General features: G+C 38.1%; 1 long non-coding RNA gene across 1 annotated transcript in view; it reads right to left on the bottom strand.

Moving 5' to 3' along the window:
- The window catches only part of LOC114634757, a 76,278-nt gene extending 56,272 nt beyond the window's left edge, over positions 1-20,006 (bottom strand). The window contains exon 1 of the long non-coding RNA XR_003713375.1: positions 19,900-20,006. This is a non-coding gene — a long non-coding RNA (uncharacterized LOC114634757). The remainder of the gene's footprint in view (positions 1-19,899) is intronic.
- Positions 20,007-23,565: the final 3,559 nt, after the last annotated feature.

Raw genomic sequence — 23,565 nt, 5'->3', positions numbered from 1 at the left:
AGAGAGAGAGAGAGAGAGAGAGAGAGAGAGAGAGAGAGAGAGAGAGATTGGCATACAAATCCTGAACGATGGCAGTTGATGTGGATTTCTGTGGCTACTGATGATGATTGTTGAGACACCTAATTCAAAAATACCCTTGGCCTCTGTTCCAGTTGCCATTGAGAAATTTGACTAACTACCATTTGAAAAACACTTGAAAGCTTATTGCATGAACTTACTAATATGTGGAAATCTAAGAAGCTGATATCAAATAAGGTAATAGTAGAATCAGAGGCAGGGAGGTGGGATGAGGAGTGAAAATTTGGAAAGTTATATCAAATAATTATAAGTTGGGCTGGAAATGTAGATCAGGTAATAGGGCAGTTCTCAAGTATGTCAAGTATGTCAAAAGCCCTGGATTCCACCTCCAGTGACAAATAAACTAGCAGGGTAGTAAACATCTGAAGGTCTAAAATTTAAGGGGTAGAAATAGCATATCAGAAGTTCAAGCTCTTTCTTTCCTACATAATGAGTTTCGGGATTGTATAGCATGCATGAAGTTCCATCAAAAAGTAAATAAAGTGTGTAAGAATGGTTATGGCATTGATTCTCTTCTCATCAGCCAACATTTAAATCCAGATGTCAAGCCATTCTTGTGTTTGATGAATTATTCTAAAAGTAAATAGTGGAATATGATGGGTATTATTTTAAGTAAGTCTCCAAAATATAAGCCAAGGTCAGATAGTGGCACAGACAATCTAGTCTAATGGCCTGAGTTCAATCCCCTAGACCTCAAATGGTGAACTGGGAGACTAACTCCAGAAAGTTGTCCTCAAAAAACATGCATTGGCATGCACACACACACAGACACACACACACACACACACACACACAAACACACACACACAAATAATTTTTAAGTTTTTGCAATTTTTAACATGATTTGTAACATTGCTATGTTACATTACCAATGAACTCTAAAAATTAGAATGAAATTATTTTAGATGCAAATGATATTCTGTATTTCTGATTACACCAACTAAACTAATTTTGTACTTATTAGCCATTTATAGCAAATGTTGTACCCACTTACCTTACTTGATAAATTAGCTAAATATTCCTATCAAAATTACAGACAAGACAGAACAACTGATTAATCCAAATACCTAAACATAGTTTGCCTGATCTTAGCTAATTAATCATGTATTGACAAAATCAAAAGTACTTAAATAATAACCACACAAAATGTTACTTAACATCTTGCAAATGTCAACCATATTGGGAAGAGACATTATGTGTGATAGCTTGCTTGATTTAAATTTCCCAGTATAACTGGCATATGTTTTAGTAAGAATAACTTATCAAAAATAATATGGGTACAATATAAAAATAATCTCGTTCCAACAGGTCAAGAAAAATTTGCTTCATTTGTTAACACCATCATTTCAATATGTAGCATCACACTTGTACACAATTTATTTGATAATCTTCCAAATTTGCTTTATAAATGTGATTGCGTGAGAAATAATATAGTAAAAATAAACTCAATATCCTTCTCATCTCATGCCAATATTCCCTCTCTCTCTTTTTCTTTGTCTTTCTCCCTATCGCTTCAGACAATCTATTACCCAGAGTAGTCTAGATGGTGTGTAGTGATAACTCTCCTTGAACTCTTGGTCATCTGGCCTCTATATCCTGAGTGCCACGATGACTAGTAGTGTAAGCAGCAGAATAAAAAATGGTATTATGAATAAGCTATGGGCATGGAAGCTAGGCCTGGGAGCAAGTGTGACAGACAAATAAAGTGGGAGCAAGGTGAAGAAGTAATGGTGTAGTATGCCTTCAATTGTAATTGGCTAAGAGGTAACCATGGTAACTGAGCCCAAGCTGTCTGTGTGTGAGTGATAAAACACCTTCCTCAATTCTGATTGATTGAAATTAGCTTAAAAACTCCAGTCTGGCCCACAAAAAATTGCTCCTTCCACGGAGCACCACAGAGATGTTGTGCTGAGATCCAAGCTGCTGCCCAGGCTTTCCAATGCTGAATTAGAAAGCCCACATTTGCATACTGACTTCCCATTGGTCTCCAAGGCACTTGCGGCCAAGTTCCACAGCAACCATGCCCACATCCCAGATCAATTTCCAACAAGTCCAAAAGACAGGCGGACACAGGTGAACCTTACCTGTGGCGCCAAACACCAGGCTAGACAGGAGGTTAGTAAAGAGTGTGTGTGTGCGCGCGAACGAATGTGATCCCATTTCACTATTTGTTTGTCTATTATAGTTTATAAATAAATAAGCTAATGTGACTTTTCCTCTGGGTTTGAGATATCTCCCTGTCCCTCTCTCCGGCGGACGGCATTTTCAACAAGTAAGCACTGCCCCTGTCAGTTTATCTTGTGTTGAACATGGAACCTGGAGTTACCTCATTCTATGTTAGCACTGTACCAGCTGAACTACCTCCCCAGTCCTGTGTTTTACCTTCTTCAAGGGTCTTCATATGTAGTGGAAAATTTAAAGTCCAACCACTCTATGCAGAACATAAAAAGTATGTCTGTTTTTAGAGTATTTCCCATGGGATATTATTTCTTACATGTACCTTCATCAAAATCATATGAAGCTAATTAATTGGGAAAATAGATAAATATAACTCTTGAATGTAACTAGCAATTCCTGGTAAACATCACACTTTCTATAATTATCTTTATTCTCAAACATAGTTCATCTAACAGTACCCAATGAGTCTGTGGTGCCTCTTTTGTCAGAAAAGAACGTCCACATGCACCAGGAGCAGTATAGACTTATCCTTAGACAAGACGGCACTTGCTCTGCACCTCTGAAATTTGAAAGGAATATATTCTCAGATGAGACCTTCCATAGCAATCTCTGTATTGTGACTCTGTCCCTTCTTGCTGAATATGTTGACTCTGATGGCATGTATAATGTTTTGGGGGAGATATGGATGAACATCTTCTTAATCTGTGTAGGCTGCCAGTAATAGATAAAATTATCAGTCACACATAAATCTGCCATGGTGAACCAATGGGTTTATTGGACTCACTTATAGTAACATGGGAGTTGAGATATTTATAAGAGTATGGTGATTCCTAAACAGCCATACATTTGCAAAGGCTTACCTCACAATGGACGACAACTTTACCATAGCTGCATAGATGGCATCTCCACTTTCAAAAGTCCACTGTCCATAGACTCTACCACCTGCCAAGGTCATAAGAAACTGGGGACAGAGCTATACACAACATGGAAGCAAGTGCAAGGAGTCCTGTTTAAAATCTTAGGCAAGAGTCTAATGAACTTCTCTATCCCTCATATGAAGCAATATCACCATAAGCAATGCCAAGTATCTATTATGGTTAATTACAGTTGGTTTTATGAGCATTGCAAAGGCTCTTATAGTTGTGGGACTGCATTCTCCAACATCCTGTGACTCTGAAGGCATCACTGTTATCATTTTAGAACAGTGTTTCTACAGAAGTCTTTAGATCTGCATCAGTATACTTATCACTTCTGCCCTCACTCTAAGACCATGTATTGATGTTCTCTTCTAAAGAAAGCTATAGAGTTCAGAGAAATGAGAAAACTAGACATCAGCTTATGAAGTTTGCAGCCCCTGGACTTACATTTCAAGGTCTCAGTGCTTGGTTACGTAGAAATCTAAAACATGACGAAATATTTTCTTTGTAGTATATGTATGTAAATTAATGTGTAGTTTTAATTTCATGTCCACCTTCTAAACACACCCCCTACACACACACACAGGATGTAGGAACAGTGGAATAAGAGATCAGAAAGTGATTTTCCTGCTATTAGACATCTTCTTATTGCATTTACATCACATTTTTTCTCTCTTTACCATCTATAACATGTAACATATGGTACAGAACACAATTTTTTTCCAAAGTACCTACTCGGTGATTGATAAATAAATAAAAAAAATGAATAAGTGGGGAACTGAAGTTTGTATTCAATTTCTGACAAGGAAGAAATTGCAATTTTTAGAAAACTTCTCATTTGTATAAGATTTTTAGTACTAAATATAAGTTGTCTCTGTCTGCGCAACAATTGTTCTTCCCTGTCCCTTAACACAGCTTTGGGTATTTCACTTGTTTTGCCAGTGGAATGGAGCATGATAGTTATTACTAACTCCTCTAGACTAGGAGATGTGGATCCATTACATTATTGTACTTTTCAGTGCTCTCAAACCAGTACTTATTAAATATGAGCTTTCCTACACTAGACTCAAGGATTCAGGACCCGTGTACCCTCAGTCAAACTTTCAGGCTACATAATCAGAGGGTAATAAGTAAATCCAAATTTTGTTGATTTTAGCCATTGATGTTTAGTGATGAATATAATATCAGAAACTTAGTGGTTTAAGAATTACCAAGACTCCCAACACTGGGAGAGTCACACCTCTTACCACTGGTTGGGATTTGGGCCTAGAAATTTTGAGTTCTTGGCTCCTTACTCAAGAATGAAACATAAACCTACTCTGCTTCCCAAAATATCAGAGAAAATGTATTCCGAACAAAAGGATGTACAGATTATTCCTGGTGGCTAATGTGGTGCCTCAAGATCCTTTTCAGCCTAAAATGTCACTCTGGGGGGGGGGGGTCAAGAGCTGGGATAAAAGGAGTAGGAGTCCCACACAGAATCTCAAAAGGAGTCGCGTTAAAATGTTAGGGGGTGTTCTGGACTCAGAAGAGGGCCAGGAGAAGAAGCACTACCCAGTCAGTGCCAGTCTCCAAGGACAATTTAGTTACTGTCTCTTTTATGGTTCTGTTTATTCTCTATACCTGCCCTGATCTTTGGGAATGGTACACAAAATGGAGCTTCCAATTAGTCCCCAATATCTCTGATAACCCCTGACTTACCTTAGAGACAAAAGGAGGTCCGATCCAGTTACTTTGGGCACTCCAAACCTCCAGAAAAATTTCTCTAATATCTTTTTAGCTATCACAGTATCTGTTCCCTGCTTGGTGGAGAAAACCACAACCCATCCAGAGAAAATATCCACAAACACTAGAAGGTGTTTGCAACCATTTTCTCCTGGCTTAACTTCTGTAAAAATCGACCTCTCAATAAACACCAGGAGCTCGTCTCTAGGTCTCTTGCTCTGTTTGCTCTTGGCTGCATAAATCATACTTGCTGGCATACCTTACACTGTTCTACTGACTCTATGGCTAACAATCGAAGGTACATTACATATATCTTAGCTCTCTTGTCTGCTTGGATAAGCTTCTTATCTCCTAAATGAGTTCATCTACACATTTTGTCAAGTAAGCCTTCAGCTTGTTTTCTGGCAAGTATATTTTTTCTTTATGTGTGCACCACTGCCATTTCTTCTCTAGGTAATAGTTGGTAGGGTGGCTAGCATTCTGAGTCCTTTTTTCTGCAGTATATATTGAGACCATCTCTTAGTCAACTCCCATTTTCCAGTGAGTGTCTCTTGCAGGCCCATAGCAAGGATAGGCTCCTGCATAGTCACTTCTCGAGCCACTTAATCTGCGTGGTCATTGTGCTAGGCTACTAAGTCTCTTCTCTTCAGATGCTGGCTTTATCAGACCCAATATTTCCTGATTGTTTTCTTATTTATTTTCCTCTGATGTGGGCAGTCCTCTCTCTTGGTATAAAGTCTGATGGACATGGGCTATGGCAAAGGCATACCTGCTATCCATGTACATGTTAATTTTCTCGCTGGTCCAAGTTCCAAGGCTTTAGTGAGGGCAATTAGCTTTGTTTTCTGTGCAAACATGCCAGGGGGTAGAGATTCAGCCCAGATGACATTTGTGCTGTTCACCATGGCAGCTCCCACTCTTCTGAGAACTTCATGGAGAAAACTGCTCCCATCTTTAAACCAGATAGCCTTGGTTCCTGGTAGGTAGGGGAGGTCCTTCCTCTACCCATAAGCTCTTCTTTTGGGCCAGTTAGTTGTAGCCCATCGGGCAGGAGTGTATCCTGGCCCCCATCTTGGATTAAGTCTTGCCCCAATGGAAGGTAGGGACAGTCTTGGATGACCTGGCACATCCCTAGGTCCACTGTTCTTTGGGTACTCCAGGAATACATTTTGGTGACAATGTCTCCTTGGACCCAGGATCTTTTCTTGAAAATGAGGCCATTGGCTTGGACGAGGACAGAATGTTGAGCTCCTGTGTCCACCAAGAATTAAGTGGGTTAACCCTTCATTCTCAGAGTTATTCTGGGTTCAGCGAGGGGTTCTGAACCCTGTCTCCCTGAAGTTAATTGCTGTCTTCACCCAGGACCATTTTGGGTTGTTGTTTTCCAAGGCCTAGGATTACTCAACCCCTAGCTTCCATTAGTTGGGCCACTCTAGGGCCCAGTGGCCCCTTTCCTTGCAATATGCATACTAGTCCTTTTCAAAGGGTTTTCTGTCTCTGTTTTTGGAGTCTCTCTTCTCTGCTTTCCATAACTACTGTAGCCAAGATTCTCTGTAAAATTCCTTTCCTATAACCTTTCTTTTTCTGTCTCCCTTTCATCTTCTTCCTTTCTCGTTCTCTGCTCCTTCTCCTCCTGTCTCCATGTTATGGTAGACTTTCTCAGCAACCTGCACTAAAAACCTCAATGACTTATCCTGAAATTCCTCTAGTCACTGAAGCTTTTTTCTAATATCTTTACTAGCCTCGTCTATAAAAGACATATTCACAGTAGCTTTGTGCTCCTCGCTGCTGGGGTCATAGGGTGTATACTGGTAGAATGTCTCCATGAGTCACTCTAGAGAGGCTGCGGGAGATTCTTCTGGTCCCTGCTTATCCTCATATACAATGGTCAAGTTGGTGAGTCATCATGTGGCCCCCTTCAGACCTGGCAATGAAGCCTGATGGTAAACCTTCAAGTGCCCTTTACCTTCTTCCATATTAAAGTCACAGGCAGGTATTGTCAGGGTAAATCTGCTGTCCATGGCAACTTGGTCAATTGATGGTTCCCCTGTGTTTGAAGGGACATTCTTTCTGGCTTCCTGAACTATCCTCTCTTGCTCTTGGGTCATGAAGAACACGCTCTTAAATTATTGGATATTATCCCATGTGAGCTAATGAGTAAATAAATAGTCTCAAAGATATTAATCATCCCCTTGGGGTTACCTCAAAATGAGGGGGCATGGTGTTGAGCCTTCCAGTTGTATAAGTCTGCTGAAGAGAAGGGCTAATATTTCATAGGCTGATTCTCTTATCATCTAGAGGCCCATATGCTTCACCATGGTATCGGGGGGGGGGTGGCTCTCAGACTTCAGGTCCTCATGGTGGGACCTAGAAGTTGGGGGTCTGTTCCTGCTCCTCTCCCTGCTAAAGGAAGGTACAGTTACCCTGGTCCCGTATTGATTGAGGATCTCAGGGCCAGTGATGGTGCCCTTGGAGCCATGAGGGCAAGGGTAGTGGGATATGGAGGAAGAGGGTCTTGGAGCAAAAGATCCATTATTGAAAGATATTGGAGAATTCACTTCTTCTCAGGTCCAGATCCCTCCTCCCATGTGTTCTTTTTCCTGATGGCCAGAACCTGTGAGGTGGGTCTTGGGGAAAGAAAGGCTTTTATCCATGAAGGGGGATAGTTATAAAAATAGTAATTGAAACTAGTTTTTGGTCTGTTTCTAGGTTTCTGATTTCTAATACACCACAAGTAGTAAACCATCTCTGAGATTCACCTTGGATGTTTTGGTGTTTCCCTAAATCATGGTGATCTTGGGACCAGGCAAGATGTCTGAGAGGAGATTCCATGTGAGCTCCAGATGACAAATACTTATCTACCCTCTATTTTGCCCATTATTTGGCTCTATTTGGGTTCAACCTTTGTGCTTGCTTGTAGGCTGAATCATCAGTAGACCATGCTATCTTTTATCCAGCAAGGCAAGAAAGTTGAGCTACAGCTACAATAGATCCATGCTGGGGTCAGCCAGTGGGGCTAGGACAAACCCTATTCAGGAATGATGTCTGGCTCTGCAGGACTGACTCCTCCAACCACTCCAGCAGCTTGTAGATGGAGTAGATGGTGTGACAGACTGATTCAAAGAGCTATATCTGGACCCAGATGTCAGCTGAGATGTTCAGTGCACATTATGTGTACTTCCTATAGTTAAATATTAGTTCTTCTTTTCTTTTATATGCTCTATTATTGATGTCTATTGGTTTATCTAGGCAGTGAGGTCTTACTCTCAAGCCTTCCTTCTGTGCACCTGTGCATTTAGTGTCCACGTGTGACTAAGTGTTAACAGATATGTAGACCTATATATTTGTTCTTTGTCCCACAGCTTGTGACATGGGACTTCTAAATTCATTAGAAATTTATCACTAGTAGGGTTTCTGGCCTATTATAGGCCAATAATGTGCGCAAATATTTACTTATCTGACAAAAATCAACCATGAAGATCTTATGTAGAAATATAGTCAAGTATCTAGTTGCTGGACCTGGAGAGAGACTCATCAGGAGAGAGTGTGAACATCGGCATCACTTCCATGCTTTTACTACACCCTTTTCCAGTTCATTCTTCCTATATCCCTTATGAGGAACATATCCCTTGGTTCACAAGCTTTTAAAACAAATGATTCAACAATAGGCGGAGACTAGGAGCCCAACTTGCTGAGCACTTGTCATTCGAGGCTTGGAATTGGCATCCATGGTAGGGGGCAGTCTTACAGGTTTAATCCCATCATCTCCAGGGAGTAACTGTGGGAGTTCAGATGAGTGCTCTAGCAAACCCCTTAGGTCTCTAAAAAAACAGAAGATTTCTTGATGTGGACAACTCTTACACCAGCATGAGAAGTACTGTGAGCATGCAAGAAAGCAACAGAGTACAGGAAGCACCCAATGTAAGATTTGTTCATCACTTTGCTAGCTTCTATAGACAAATACTAGACAAACAGCAACTCTATGAAGAAAGGGATAATTTTAAGTCATGGGTTACATGGTTTATTAGGATGGGGAAAGCATGTACCAAGAGTGTAAGGCAGCTGGTCATATTGCATCTAGAGTCACAAAGTAGAGAGAAATTGGTGTTGATAGAAACACAATCTTATACTTAACTCTTTCCACTGCAATGAACCAAATATAGAAAATCTCTTATAAATGTGACCATAGGAGTATTTTTCCTCCTGATATCTGCACTAGGTTAGACTCTGGAGAGGTCTGTGAGAGATTAGATGAATGAAAATGGGAATAGACTCCTATTGTGTTTGGTATTACCCCTATAAACTAAGATTTCACATTAAATAGGAAGAAGAAAATGAGCTTTGAAGCAGCATTCATTGCTCTCCACTTCCTGCAGATAGAATGGGACCAGTTGCCTCACATTTTTGCTGCTAATGATGTCTCCACCAAGATTGACTATACTTCAGATATGTGAGCCAAAACAGGCATGCTTCCTGTTCTAGTTTCTTTTCTGTTGTTATAATAAACACTATGAATAAATTATAGCCTAGGAACAAAGAGCTTTATTTGGCTGACACTTCCAGGTCATAGTACAATACTGAGGGATGTCAGGGCATGAGCACCAGCAGGAACTGATACAGCTATCATGGAGAAATTTTGTTTACTGGCTATATACTGGATTTATGTGGCTAAGTTTCTTTTATATTCCTGGCCCATTAGCCTACGAATGCCACTGCCCAAAGTGTGCTTGGCCCTCACATATCAATCGTCAATCAATAAATTTCCCACAGGCCAATCAAGACAAAAGGTTCTCTATTTTCAGTTGGCCACATTGTGTCAGTTTGACAATAAAAGCTAACTAATATACTCCATTAAGATAATTTTTTTCAGGATATGTTATCATTGAACTGAAAATGTAAAAACATTGCGAGGTCATTACCCATTAACAGGTACAATAAGGGCACCCATGTCTTTCACAGAGTAAGACAGGCTCCAATTCTACAGCTGACATTCTCATGTTTGACATGGTTTGATGAGACTCCTGGGATCATATATTACAATTATATTAAATCAGCATATGAAAATTGTTGTAGACAGTCTTGCATGCATAGGCAGCTCCCCATACTCCTCATAGTGAGAGTGAAGACCTCCCTTGTGACTGTTCTCATTAAGTCACAGAGAAGAACTGAAAGAAAGTAAACAGTTGGACATACATGAGTTCCCTGTGAAGCAGAATAAAGGAAAAGTAAATCAGATTTGAATTAAAATCTTCCAGGTGTCCATAATTTCCCAATATTTTCTTCTTCACCAGACAGGAAATGATTGAATTGTCAATTCTTATTACTAGATGAAAAAAATAATAAAAGGAACTACTATATAGCATTAATAGCATTCTTACTGAAGGAAGTCTCATTTGGAAACATTGGAGAATGAAAAAAAATGTGTTTTATAGATTTAAAGATCTGCAGTTTACCATAGCAGAATTGGCAGTTGAGACCTGAGGACTTTGAGTCACCTGCTATTCAGCTCATGCTACATTCCTCACTTCCTCCCTTTCTTTTCCTTCTCTTCATCCCTTCATTGTTTTCTTCTTAGCTTTTATCATTCTTTTTGCAAAAAGGTATTTTCACTGACCTGGAACTCACCAGTTACACCAGTCTACCTGGCAACTAAGACACAATCATCTGTCTCTGTCTCCCCGTTGCTGAGATTACTGGTATGCACTGGGAAAACATATAAGTGTATACCACTTCACCTGATTTTTATTTTAAGAGTTTGAACATAGTATTTTATAAATGTATTCGATAGAGGACAAGTAGGAGGAAGAGAAGAAGGAGGAAGGTAGCTATTGTAGTTGTTAACAATTTTTTTCTTTGAAATGATGTTATAATGGTCATTTTTACCCTTTTCTCCCTTCAACCCCTCTTATGCACACCCACCTTTTTGTTGTTGATTATGTTGTTGGTGATAGTAGTGGCAATGTGTGTGTTTCTTTGTGCTTATGTACATGCATATATACTACTAAGTTTTAACTATATAAATAAATCCTGCTCAGATCATGTAATGGCTTTTTAAATGTAGCTTCTTGGAAATGAACTCAGGACTTTAAGACTGTCAGCCAAAAATTTACTGACAGAGACATCATCCGAACCTGACAGTAGGGTTTTATTGAACTGGTGTATTGTAGTCCTGTAAAATGATATTAGAGTATTATTTTTTTTCTACATCTGATCAGAAAAGAGTAGTAAAGAGAGCTCACCATATTTCTCTGCTTCTAGAAATCCACATGTGGACCTCTTGGTCTTTCAGTTACTGTACCATTTGTCCAATTTTTCTAATTGCTCTGTCAACCATAAGCTATATTTGGATAGCAGCTGCTTTTGAAAACAAAGTTGTTTCTTAGGAGATCATGTTCTCATATTTACTTTTTATAAGCCTTGTTTTCAAATTTTAGTTATATTAAATTAGTAATCTAAGTTGACAGCTTAGAATATAAAATATTTGTATGTCAACACAACAAACAGGCCAACTAAACAGATGTTAAAATTTTAATAATCATTAAGATAGTTCCTTTGAAAGCTCTGCAGAGTGTTGTGTGCCTATAGTTCCAGTATTCAAGACTTGGAGGCAAAAGAATCAGAAGGATCATGAATTCAAAATAACTGTAGGATTGAGAATAACACTCTGTTGCTGAGAGAGGAAGAATGTTTTTCTTTACTAATTGTGAGTCTGCTTTCAGAGCATAGTGAAGCTACCTTTATAAACTGATGTGCTTGTGTCTCTCTGAGTGTATGTTACTGTGTTGTGATTCATATGTGTGTGTACTTGTATGTTGAGGTCAGAGATGGATGTCAGCAGTCACTTTCAGTTTATCTTTACCTTACAACTTTTTTTTTTTAGACATAGGCTTTCCCTGACCCTATTTTTCATGTCTTGTGTTTGATGGTACATGAGTGTGTAAATTCCCTCGGGAATACTGCAGTGTCCACCTGAAGAACTAATCACAATTATTTGGGGGTTTTGTTATTTCAGATAGGGTCTATTTTGATCTAGAACTGGTTGATTTGGTTAAACTAGGCGGGAATCTCATCCCGAATGCTTGAATTAGAAATATATATATATATATATATATATATCATTATATGTAGTGTTTTTATTTATTGATTTTCAGGATCATGCGTAGATTTTCATGCTGTAAGTCAAACATTTCATTGACCTTAGCCTAAAGTCATTTTTGAAAACATATATATATATATATATATATATATATATATATATCACATATATATGATATTCATATTGGAAATTATAATCTATAAACCTAGTTTGAGCATGGAAAAGACAAAATTCCCAGACTTTATCCAGAAAAAGTAATACAAGTGTGTTCAATAGCATTTTCTCCAACCATTTCAGTTGTAGAGAAAAGAATTGAGAAGGACCATGAGGATTATCTGGCACAGGGAGGATGCATTAAGCTTCCAGCAGTGCTGAGTCTTTTGTGCAATAAGTTTCACCAGCAGCTGTGCTATAAATGCCTAGAGAAAGTTTCATAGGTTCTTAAGAAACAAAAACATCTGCAGAGACATGTTCATGATAGTCACTCAGTTTGTGATGCCCTGCTACTGTAATTAGCCAAATGATGTTTTTTTTCCATCATTATAAATATGTACAGATATTTTAATTGTTTCTTAGTAAGAAAAACATTTACTCTAATTAGCTATTTATTGGAAAATTTAGAATCACTCATATTAGCAATAAAATGCCACTATATCTTCACATTGATTTTCCTGTGTTAACAAAACTATAGACACCAGTCTGAATTCTACTGCAGTGATGGCAACTCCACTTGGTACAAAAGAAAAAACCAATGGCCAGTATGCTGAATCTCAACAGAAGCTTCTGATGTGGGGTGGGCTATCATGCTACAAAGCATTTGTTTAGAACAAAACAGTGTGGAAGGAAGACAGAAAGAGAGGAAGAAATCAAGTTACTCATCCAAAAAATAACCAGGTCCTTGAGATATAGGGAACCATTTAGTTTTACTCATAGAGCAGATGCAGCTAATTAAGTGTTTATGTACAATAAATGCAAAATAACACACTGAGAAAAAAACAATCTAAATCACACACAAAGCTGGAGAGATGTTCAGTGGAGAGAAGAATTGGCAAAAGCAAGAAGATTTGAGTTCAATCTATGGAACCCAAAGATAATCAGGCAATATTCTATATACCTATAATTCCAGATCTCAGGAGATAGAACAGCAGTCTATCTTCCATCTTGCTGGCCTTGGCACTCAGTAAAAAACTGTCTTAAAACATATGCCAGACATGTGAATGAGGAAAAATATTCTGATGTCAATTTCTGGTTTTCACAGGTGAAGGAATGGGCAAGCAAACACACACGCACACACACATACACATATGCATGAACACACTCAAATTATGTAACACATACATCACACACAGAAAGAAAAGAGAAAAATAACTATAAAATATTAGCACTCTTATTAGACAAATACAAAAATATATAATAATAGATACAATGAGTCATAACAATTATTTCCAAGGACCAACAACACAATAAAAGTGATGTCAGAATAGATAGGTATTCCTATTATACATTGGTTGCTTTTGAACAACAGAAACAAAGGACACTACTTTCTTAGATAGAAATTTTAGCTTACATACATGTGAACATGTTTTTACTTGTGTGTTTATGTATGTTTATGTACGTAGATAGACACTTGTGCATAGGCCAATCTCAGTTGTTGCTCAAAATACTGAACATCTTGTTTTTTGACACTTCTCCCTTTACCTAGTATTCACTAGTATACTTATTTGGTCCAGGTATCCTCCTATTCTTGGCTTCCCACTCATGCCACATCATACCTGGATTCTGGATACCAGAGGTTCTGGGGATCAGATGGAGGACCTAATGTCTATGAAGCAAAAAATTACAAGGCTGTAATATTAACTCAGGCTTACATGGTAAAAGTATATATTTTAATATGTATTTGTGCTTCATTGAGAATGTAATAACACCATTTTAGCCAAATAACTTTTTGCCATATGAAACAAACATAAACACACTTTTCTTATGAAATGCCATCTAAGATATTTTTCTAGATTAAACAAATGATTGGAACACATACAAATTTTAATAATCTTAATGCAAGGGTTGCCTCACAAAATACATAATTTGAGGCTTCATCTTCTCACTGATGTTTCTACTTCTCTTCCAAAAACATTTTCAGAATTGTGTAATTCAATCACTTGGAACATGTTACCATCTTTTAAAGCTGGCAGTGGCAATTTGCCTAGTTTTAGGGGCAATTTCCATTCACTAACCAGTGTTTCTCTTTAAACAGACATGACATTTGTCACACACAAGGAGCTTGTATTCTGTTTTCACATTCTTCCCTTTCTTATATCATAAATTTTAGTAGAGGAAGGCTGTTTTTACTAATATGACCTTTTTTACTTAACAAAGAGATGTTGCCTGTTCACTGTTAACTTGGTTAAATAAATAAATGTCACAGTGATCATATGGCTGAGTGTTAAATCACAGCAGAAAGAGAGAGGAAAGCTGTATTTTTTACTGAGTGAGACCTCTAATGAAGGAACCTTGGGTTCTATACAGAGATAAATCTAGGGTGTAGTACCAAGGAAATGTTTGATCATCCCCAAAATTGACAGTAGCCCATCTGATGTAACTCACAGCAGGATCTTTATTCAATTTGAGCTGGCTTCCCCCAACCTCAACTCACCTTTGGTCACCCAAGATGGCTTCGGTGGTAGGGGAACCACAAATATCTATGGGGTCAAGGTTTTATGGTAATCCACTGGTGGAGGGTAAGTGTATAAGCATTCAATTGGAAAGCTACTGTGGCCTTTAACATAATTGGCTGGTTCTGGGAGTCATATCATAAACTTAATTTCTTTTCCCTTCTCCATTGGTGGTCATTGGGCAAGGGATGTGGGCTTGTAATCTGTGGTACAGTTTTGTTGGAGAAATAACCTGGAAACTCTAGTCTTCTTGAGGGTGTAATCTGGAGATGATGATCTTGATGGGGATTAGCCAAAAGCATGGAGCTATGCTCAGATTTTGTTGGGGGGTCAACTTGGAAATCAATCTTAGATACCAGTCCGTTAGTTTACCTGAGTTAAAACTTAGGTCATGTTTTCTAAAATAGAGTCTGAACTTAAAAGATTTGGCCTCTCATCAGATGAGTATATAGCTCATGTATAGAGTGCTTGCCTAGCATGCATCGGTGTGTTGGTACATGCCTGCTCTTGGGAAGTAGAGGAAGAAAGAAGAACTTGTATTTGCCTTGAATGGTTTCTGCATTGCTAGGAAACAAACACATGGCTTGTTGGACTCTAACATCCAAACCAGGGGATGCACTCCCACAGAGACACATGGACAGGACTCACTCCAACAATGAACAAAAGCTGGGTACAGTTCTTATACAGAGTTCACAAGGGGAAACCACAAAGTCTGACCTTTCCAGGTCTGGTCCCTAGGTGACTCAGATTTTGACAAGGAGTGTCTTCCATTTGTCCAGGTTTATTATGTTAAGGGTCCAGCTTCCTGATTCCTGGAATGTATTTACTTGCTCTGGGCCCTCCTCACCTGCAGGTGGGTTCCCTTTCCTGTGATCTGAGGAATGTTAATCAGCCTCTCCCTTCTTCCTCTGAATGTTAATCTAGCAAGTGTCCTCTGACTAAGGAATGTGCCCCTCTCGGGATGTGTCCTGGGATAGTGGGATTCTTTTAATCTTAAATTCAAACCGAGACCTGAATTTTAAGTTTAAACCAAGACCTGAATTCTAAGTTCAAACTGAGACCCAAAAGTCCTACAATACATGTTAAGGCAAGCATTCTGCATTGTAAGAGGTATCACCAGCATACAATATCCTTAACTTATCCAGCTGTCTCAAAAACATCTTTTCACTGTGGTCCATTTTTCTACATCTGCAAGAAAAGACAAGACAAATCCCACTGCCACTTTTTCATGTCTTGTTAGCTTTCTACCCTCTGCTCAGACTCATGAAGGATGTCTAATGAAGCTCTGGAACTTGGTCACCTTTCCATTATATATTTCTTGTCCAATTGTCATTTAGTGCTTGCCACATATGTGGCCTCTTAGCTTCAGTTAATGTTAGATTTACCTTAAAGATAAAAAGGATGATTCCTTTCTTTACTGTTCAGAGAGTTTTCTGTTTTCTTTTCTTTCTTTCTTCTCCTTTTTTTTTCGTTTTGCAATCTCTTTTATTTACTTGATTTTATTTTGTACTTATCCTCTTTACATCCTACTCATTGTCTTTCTGCCAGTCACCCCTCCAATAATCTTCCTCCCATTCCCTCCCGTTCTTTTTTGGAAAGGTGGCGGTTCCCTTGGGTATCCCCTGATCCTAGTACTACAAATCTGTGTGATTTTTTTGAATGATTCCTTGTGCCCTCTCCTCAGCCTTGAGCTGGCCAGAAAGACCTTGTTTACCACAATAGACCTAATAATAGGACCTAGGTGGAGTTACCTACCTTGGCTGAAAGTACTGAAGATCCCCCCCACTCAGGGGAGACCCTCACTCAAGTCTCGGGATGTCGCGACCACCCAATAACTCTCACCGAAAACTGTAGCAACAGTAGAGGTTTAATTGGGATATAAACATCTAGTTGCTGGTCAATTCATCTGCTCACACAGAAGCTGAATTGACCCCGACAGCCGGTTCGAGAAGGGTTTTTAAAGGGGAAAACCACAAACCAGGGTGGGGAGGGGGCAAGGGACTTGTTAAGGAGACATAGCAAAAATTCCCGAGAAACTCAACCTATGTGAGTCAGGGTCATGTGAAAAACACTCTGTATACCTATTCTTCTCAAAAATGTGGTCCTGCCCTGTCACTGGAGCCTTGCCCTATCATTGTGGTTACCAGCTTCCTGGTTCCACCTAGTTCACCTGCATTCTTTTCTTCTCTTTTTGTAGTTAGCCAGTTCCCGTAACTAGCCTGTCCACATTCTTAGCTTGCTCCACATTCTTAGCTTGCTTCAGAGAGAATTTTCCATGCCCTTTTAAAGAGAAACCTAAGGAAGAATCTATAGATCATTTTATAAAATGATCTTCATAATTTTTCACTCTACAGTACAACTTCCTACAGAAACTTAGAGGAATAGAATGCCTGCTGAGCTTGCCTTGAGACATAAGGTTACTGACACAAAGGATGGTTTCTCCAACCCATCTCTGGCTGAAACAAACAAACAAACAAACAAACAAACAAAAAAAATGGTTTTGGTGGGGCTTTCCAAGAAGAAGCTGAATATTAAAATTTGAGCCTTGATCAGAAAACTTTGTCTTGGCTTCATGCTTCTCTCGCCTCTCCATCTCTTTTTCATTTCCAGCCCTCCTTTCAGGCTAACCCAGTTCTTCAGTGGCCACAGGCAGCTACCCTTCCTTTTCCACTGAAGCCAAACACAGTACCAAGATTAAAGAACATATCCTAAAATCAGGCAATACCTTTTGGGAAATCCTCCACTATGGTTGTTCAGGACCAACATGAAAACCAAGCTTCACATCTGCTCCACGTGTGTGGGAAAGCCTAAATCTAGCCTCTGTAATAGTCAACCAATAACCTGCCCAACTTAAGACCTATCTCATGGTCAGTCACCAATACCTTACACTATTAATCATACTTTGTTATGTTTGTTGAAGGAGGCATGCTATTCTTTGAGAAGCTCCACCCAGCAGCTGACTCAGACAGATAGAGACACCAACAATCAAAGAGTGGGCGGAGCTTTGAAACTCTTTTGCAAGAATAGGAGGTAGTATTGTTGGTTCCAAAGCAGATAGGAGCTCTAGGGGAAGACAACCAAAATCTGACCCTTGTTAGAAGACAAGGGTCAACTAACCTGGACCCTTGTGACACTTAATCCCCAACAAAAGAGTCTTAATCACCAAATAAGGTAATTAAGGTATTCTTGTATGTCTAAGATCCATCTTAAATCATACATATAAACAAAGTCTATACCACAAGATGAATATGATCAAAATATATTGCATACACATAAAATGTTATACTAAAACATTGTTATGTATAAGTAATAAGAACTAGTAAAAAAAAAATAAAGCAATAAAACAAGGCTGATGAGATAGTTCAGCAGGCAAAAGCACTTATCATTAAGCCTGAGCAACCTCAACCTGAGATCAATTCCTGGGATTCACATGCTAAAAGTGAAGAAGTAGCTATTAAACATTGCCGAATATTCTATACATAAACAGTGACATGTACACACAGGTTCATATATACATAAATCAAAACAAGCGATTACAATTTAGAGAAATGTAACAGGTATGTTGAAAAGACATCAACTTTTCCATGTCTATTTCAGTATTATTCATAACAATCAAAAGGTTACATAAATTCTATTTATTTAATAAACCAATGAATAAATAAAATATGGTCTACCTTGAGAATAGATTGCTACTCAATACAAAATGAATTTAACCCTGCTGTCCATCGTGGCATGGATGATTCTGAGCCTGATTTATTTCTCTTGTCTGAATGGGCTTCAGAGTTATCCGTGTAGTCTCACTATGGAATGTCAACATATTGATCTCCTAAGTAAAACCTGGAATGATAGCAATGGCAGGATGTGTGGGCAGAGAAAGGAAGAGATTTATCAATCACTTCATATTTAGAGTTATAGAAAAGATTGAAAGTTCTGGTGAAAAGTGTAGAAATTTGAGTCTGGGAAGTTGGTTCGGTGGATAAAATGGTTGTTTTGTAAGCATGAGGACATGGGACTCAATCCCCCAAATTCATGTAAGGCCATTCCCAACAGTGACCATATGTAATCCGGGAGGTATTGTGATGATATGTGGTACAGAATCAGGAATTCTTAGAAGCTCCTGGGCCAATAGGGGAACAGTGAGGACCGACATTCAAGGCTATACTTGGATCCCAACAAACACAAGCATCTGAATTCATATCAGTACATACATAAACACACACACAGAGAAAGAGAGAGAGAGAGGGACAAAGAGAGAGAGTGAGACAGAGAGAGACAGAGCAATACATTCATGCACATTATCTGAAAACATATTCAAAGAATAAAGACAATAAGTAAATTTGGTATAAAAGTAAAGCGGCAGAATACAGAGGGTTGTGATGAAATGGTTTAAGTGTTTAAAGTGGAAAGAGGGATGGGAGAGAGTTGAAAGAGGCTCAACCAAAACTAAGTGTTATAAAATGTAACAAGGAGACTTTCAATAAATTAAATAACCAATAGAAACAAGAAAAAGTACATATATTTTGAAGCAGTTCTGCTTAAAAGAATATAGGTTTAAAGTAGCCTTAGTACCAAAGTTGGTAATTCAATGCATAAAATGAGCTTTCAATCAAACAGATGACACACTTTCATAATCAAATTCGGTGTGGAGGAATTTAACCAATGGATAGTTTATAAGATTTATCATTTATCTTTGGTTACACTTAGAAGGTACCACAGTGGACCTTCTCCAAATATCACATCTCTATAAGTTCACCTTTCCTCAACATCTATTATCAACATCTTATTAACCATCATTTTATAGTGAAAATTCTTTTACTTCTGAATCAGATAAGCTACTATTTTTTCTAAAACCCATTTCAAAATGAAGAATGTGGGTACAGTCACAGTGAAAGTAAAGAGGAAACGAGGGGTTACAGTCTTAAGAGTTTTTAACTCTTAAGGCTTGACAAAGGGTGAAGGTACTGTGCTCAAAATTTAGCTAACTAGAATGGAATGAAGTAAGAAGGCAGGGAATTATCTAAAATATTAATTATGCATAAAGGTACTTCAATTCACTACTAATTAGAATATGATAGATTCAAATTTTAAAAAAAGGTAAATTTAATAAAAATAACCACAGTAATAAACTGAGAACCTACAAAGTAACTAGTAAGAAAAAGGAGGTGTTGAGAAATAAGTCAGTGGTTAAGAGTATGTATTTCACTGACAGTGGATCAAGTTAAATTCCAGAACTCACATTAGGTGACTCAGCTGCCAACATCTTCAGCCACAGAGAATATTTTCTCTTTTATCCTGCTTCAGCAATGTTGACATGTATGCCACTTCATTCATATGTGTATGTAAGCACACACATATTCACAAGATTGAAACTATGAATTAAATTAAAAAGTAAATATTAGAAAATTACTTCAATTATGTGAAAGAGAAAAAACAATCTTAGGAACAAACAAGTGAATAAATTTGCAGAAAACACTTGTATGAAGAAATTCTAAAATTAAAATCCTATTGACTTGATAAGATTGGAAACAGGAGATGTAGTAGAATGGTGATAGCCTCCTAATGGTATAGGAGAAGCTAAGCCCCTTATTAACCATCATTTTATAGTGAAAATTCTTTTACTTCTGTATCAGATAAGCTACTATTTTTTTCTAAAACCCATTTCAAAATGAACAATGTGGGTACAGTCACAGTGAAAATAAAGAGGAAATGAGGGGTTACAGTCTTAAGAGTTTTTAACTCTACTGCAAAAAACAGAAGATATGGTACTTAGAAAATGAGAAGAAAATCAAGCCAACAGCATAGAAAATCTAGACATAAAACTGAATATTGTAGCATTTGTATAAAATGAAATATTTAACTACTTAATGACAAAGAAAAAGCAAGGAAAATATTTCTGAGTAACTGTTTTGAAAAATTCTTCCTCAGAAAAGAGATAATCAGTATCTTCCCCTTTAGTTCCACTTTCTGCTTCCTCTGTTGGTGGCCTGGATACTGCCAGTACACTGGATCAGAGACAGCAGGGCAAAGTTTGGTATTAGTGGATTCCATAGTCTGTCCCTCCCCTCTGGGGCATCAGACATCATTCTAAGCAAGACTGAGGAGGGTGAAGTGGAGTCTGAGAGGATAGGTTCCACAGGGCTCTGGTCTGACCAGAAAACTATGCAGTGTTATAGATTTTAGAACTGGAGTAAAGAGGTTCTGGTAGCTTGAGTGGCTCAAGTGACCAGGTCCTGGATCCCCACAGCAGCTGCAGAGGCTCTAGGCAGCATTCTGGTACAAGCCTCTATGAGTAACACGAAATGGGTAGGCAGACAAGTCCAAGAACAAACAATGTGTGCTTCTGGGAAAAGAGCCATCCCCCGAAGTGTTATAGCTCAGTAAAACTGCTAGTCTCAGAGACACTTGGTGAAATACCTTGTGTGTTTTATTACTTATGAACAGGGACTATATGAATCTTAGGGAGTGAGATGGGATGGGGGGGTGGGTAAATCCGTTGTATTGACTAAGGCTAACATGGTGGTGATGCTCTATTAGCATGAGAGAAGCAAGTTCTTCATTATGTGACTGACTGCCAGTGACTACCTGGTTGAAAATCATAGTTACATGTTCAAAAACAGACATGAAGGCAGAGAGAGAGAGCAGCTCTACTTCAGCTGTCACAAATCTCTGAGATTCCCAGGGATTAAACGTGCTCTATACCACCAGTCGCATGTCCACTCTTCTGGGGGCATGGACCACAGCCCTATACCTCCAGCCTCACAAACTCCCAAAATAAGCTCATTCTTGGAAACCAGTAAACTTTATGGTTTACTACAGGTGATGGTTATGAGAAAGTGCATGGGTGAATCCCAAAGCAGCCATGTTGGAACGTTTTCACTCTTCAACAACTACATAGATAGAGTGTCCTTCATTTAACCTCCCACAGCTTACTTGTATATAGTTGGCTGAAAAGAGAATCTGAATCTTAAATTATGGCCCAATGAAACTCTTCTCTTTGTCTTTTGTTTGGCGTGTGTGTGTGTGTGTATGTGTATGGATGTGTTTGTGAATGAGTATACATTTGCTTCTATATTTACACATTCATATATATATATATATATGTAAATGTTACACATGCTGAGTCTTCTTATTGGAAACCAGAAGATGTGAAAATTCCTGGAGTTGGAGTTATGTGCTTGGATTTGAACTCTAGTCCTAGGCATGAATATCAGTCTCTTAACCTCTGAGACTTCAGCTTGAACATCTTCTATGAAAATGTCACATGATGGTCTCCAGAAACCATGCAATCTGATAATGATGGCAGCCATTCTCAGAGGACCTTGTTCTATAACAGTAATAGACTGAAGAAGAAATAGAGTGACTAGAAAAAATTCTATCCCTGGTTATTGAACTATGTTCATCTCCTTTGCTTCCCCTAGTGTTTCATGTACTCATCAAAGTTTGACAAAAAATATTCAATATTTTAATTAAGATACTTTTATATATTCATCAGTGATGTCATAAAAATCAGTAATGTGTCTTGGGGTAGCTCAGCTATTAAGAAAAGTTGACTCTCTTGCAGAGTATCCTGGTTTAGTTCCCAGTACCTATATTTGACTGTTCACAACTTCTTGTAAGTCTAACTCATAGAAATCAAATGCCCATTTCTGCAGACATTGCTCTCATGTGTACATGATATATACATGTATATAATTAAAACTACATCAAAATGCTAAAAAGTAACCCCCTGTAATCATAGGATGCCACATCTCAGCATCATTATAGAAAGCAAGAAAGCATTTTAAGGCCATGCTTCTATAAACTCATTATTTCCATTTGCTTACTACCTCACCCTTAACAAATAACTCAGCCACAGTTTCTCTATCCTCTTTACAGAGATTCAGTCTTAAGGTGTTAAGTATACACTTGGAAAAACTGTAAAGAATCTGTCTTGATTTTCATATAAAATATTTTCCTTCATTTATGAAATACTGTGTATTGTACTCACTTAAGGTGAGATAATAACTCTTTAGAAAAATTTTACAGTCTAATATTTTTGTCAAGTCTCTTCCATAACACATTTCTCTCTATATAACACCCTTTTGCCATAAAAAATAATAAAAGTTTTAAAAAAAATAAAAACAAACTTGCTTTAGATATATTTGATGATTGTGTGTATAAGTGCATGTCCACACGTCATATTGCTCACCGAAAAGTTAGAGGACAAATTGGGGGGAGTTGTGTTTGTTTTTTTCTTCACCATATTGATTATGGAGATTGAAATCAACTTGGGCAGCTTTGGTACCAAAAGTTTTTACCTGTTACCACTTTGCTGGTTCCCTCTTCCCAAGGCTCTGGTCATTACAGAAGAGGGAGCAAAAAGAGTATAAAAGCCACAGTTGGTCAATATAAACAAACATTGTCTTATTGACACAGCAGGGAAGATACATGTATGAACTCTCAGCAATCATGGCAACAGGCATAAGACCTTTTAAGTCTAAGCCAGATCAAGTCTGAGAATGGAGAGGTGAGTTAAATATAGGGAACTCTTGGCAAATATTAACTACTTAAAGAGTGGGAGTCAGTTTTCTCTGATGAAGCCTCTGATAATTCAACCAAATTCCAGTAGAAGGTCATACAACCAAGACTGTTATACAGTAAGATAAAGAACACAAAACTGGATAGGTAAGAAATGTGGTGATTAAATCTTAGAAAAGTTAGAGTAGTGATCAAAACCCAACTTATCAAATTCTTAGTGAACTAATCCATTTTTGAATCAACCTAAAATAAGTTGGGGGGGGGATTTCTAGTCAATCTGACAGTGGTGAAGGATAATAGAACTTTTCTATCCTTGAATAGAAAAATCATCATTCTGGTTTATTTTCAACTAAACAACTGTTACTTCAGAGGTATAAATTGTTCT

The sequence above is a fragment of the Grammomys surdaster genome, unplaced genomic scaffold, assembly GCF_004785775.1.
Source record: "Grammomys surdaster isolate TR1022 unplaced genomic scaffold, NIH_TR_1.0 1087, whole genome shotgun sequence".
In the NCBI taxonomy this organism is placed as follows: Eukaryota; Metazoa; Chordata; class Mammalia; order Rodentia; family Muridae; genus Grammomys; species Grammomys surdaster.
The sequence above is the reverse complement of the archived record's forward strand: the minus strand, read 5'-3'. Positions and strand labels throughout refer to the sequence as shown.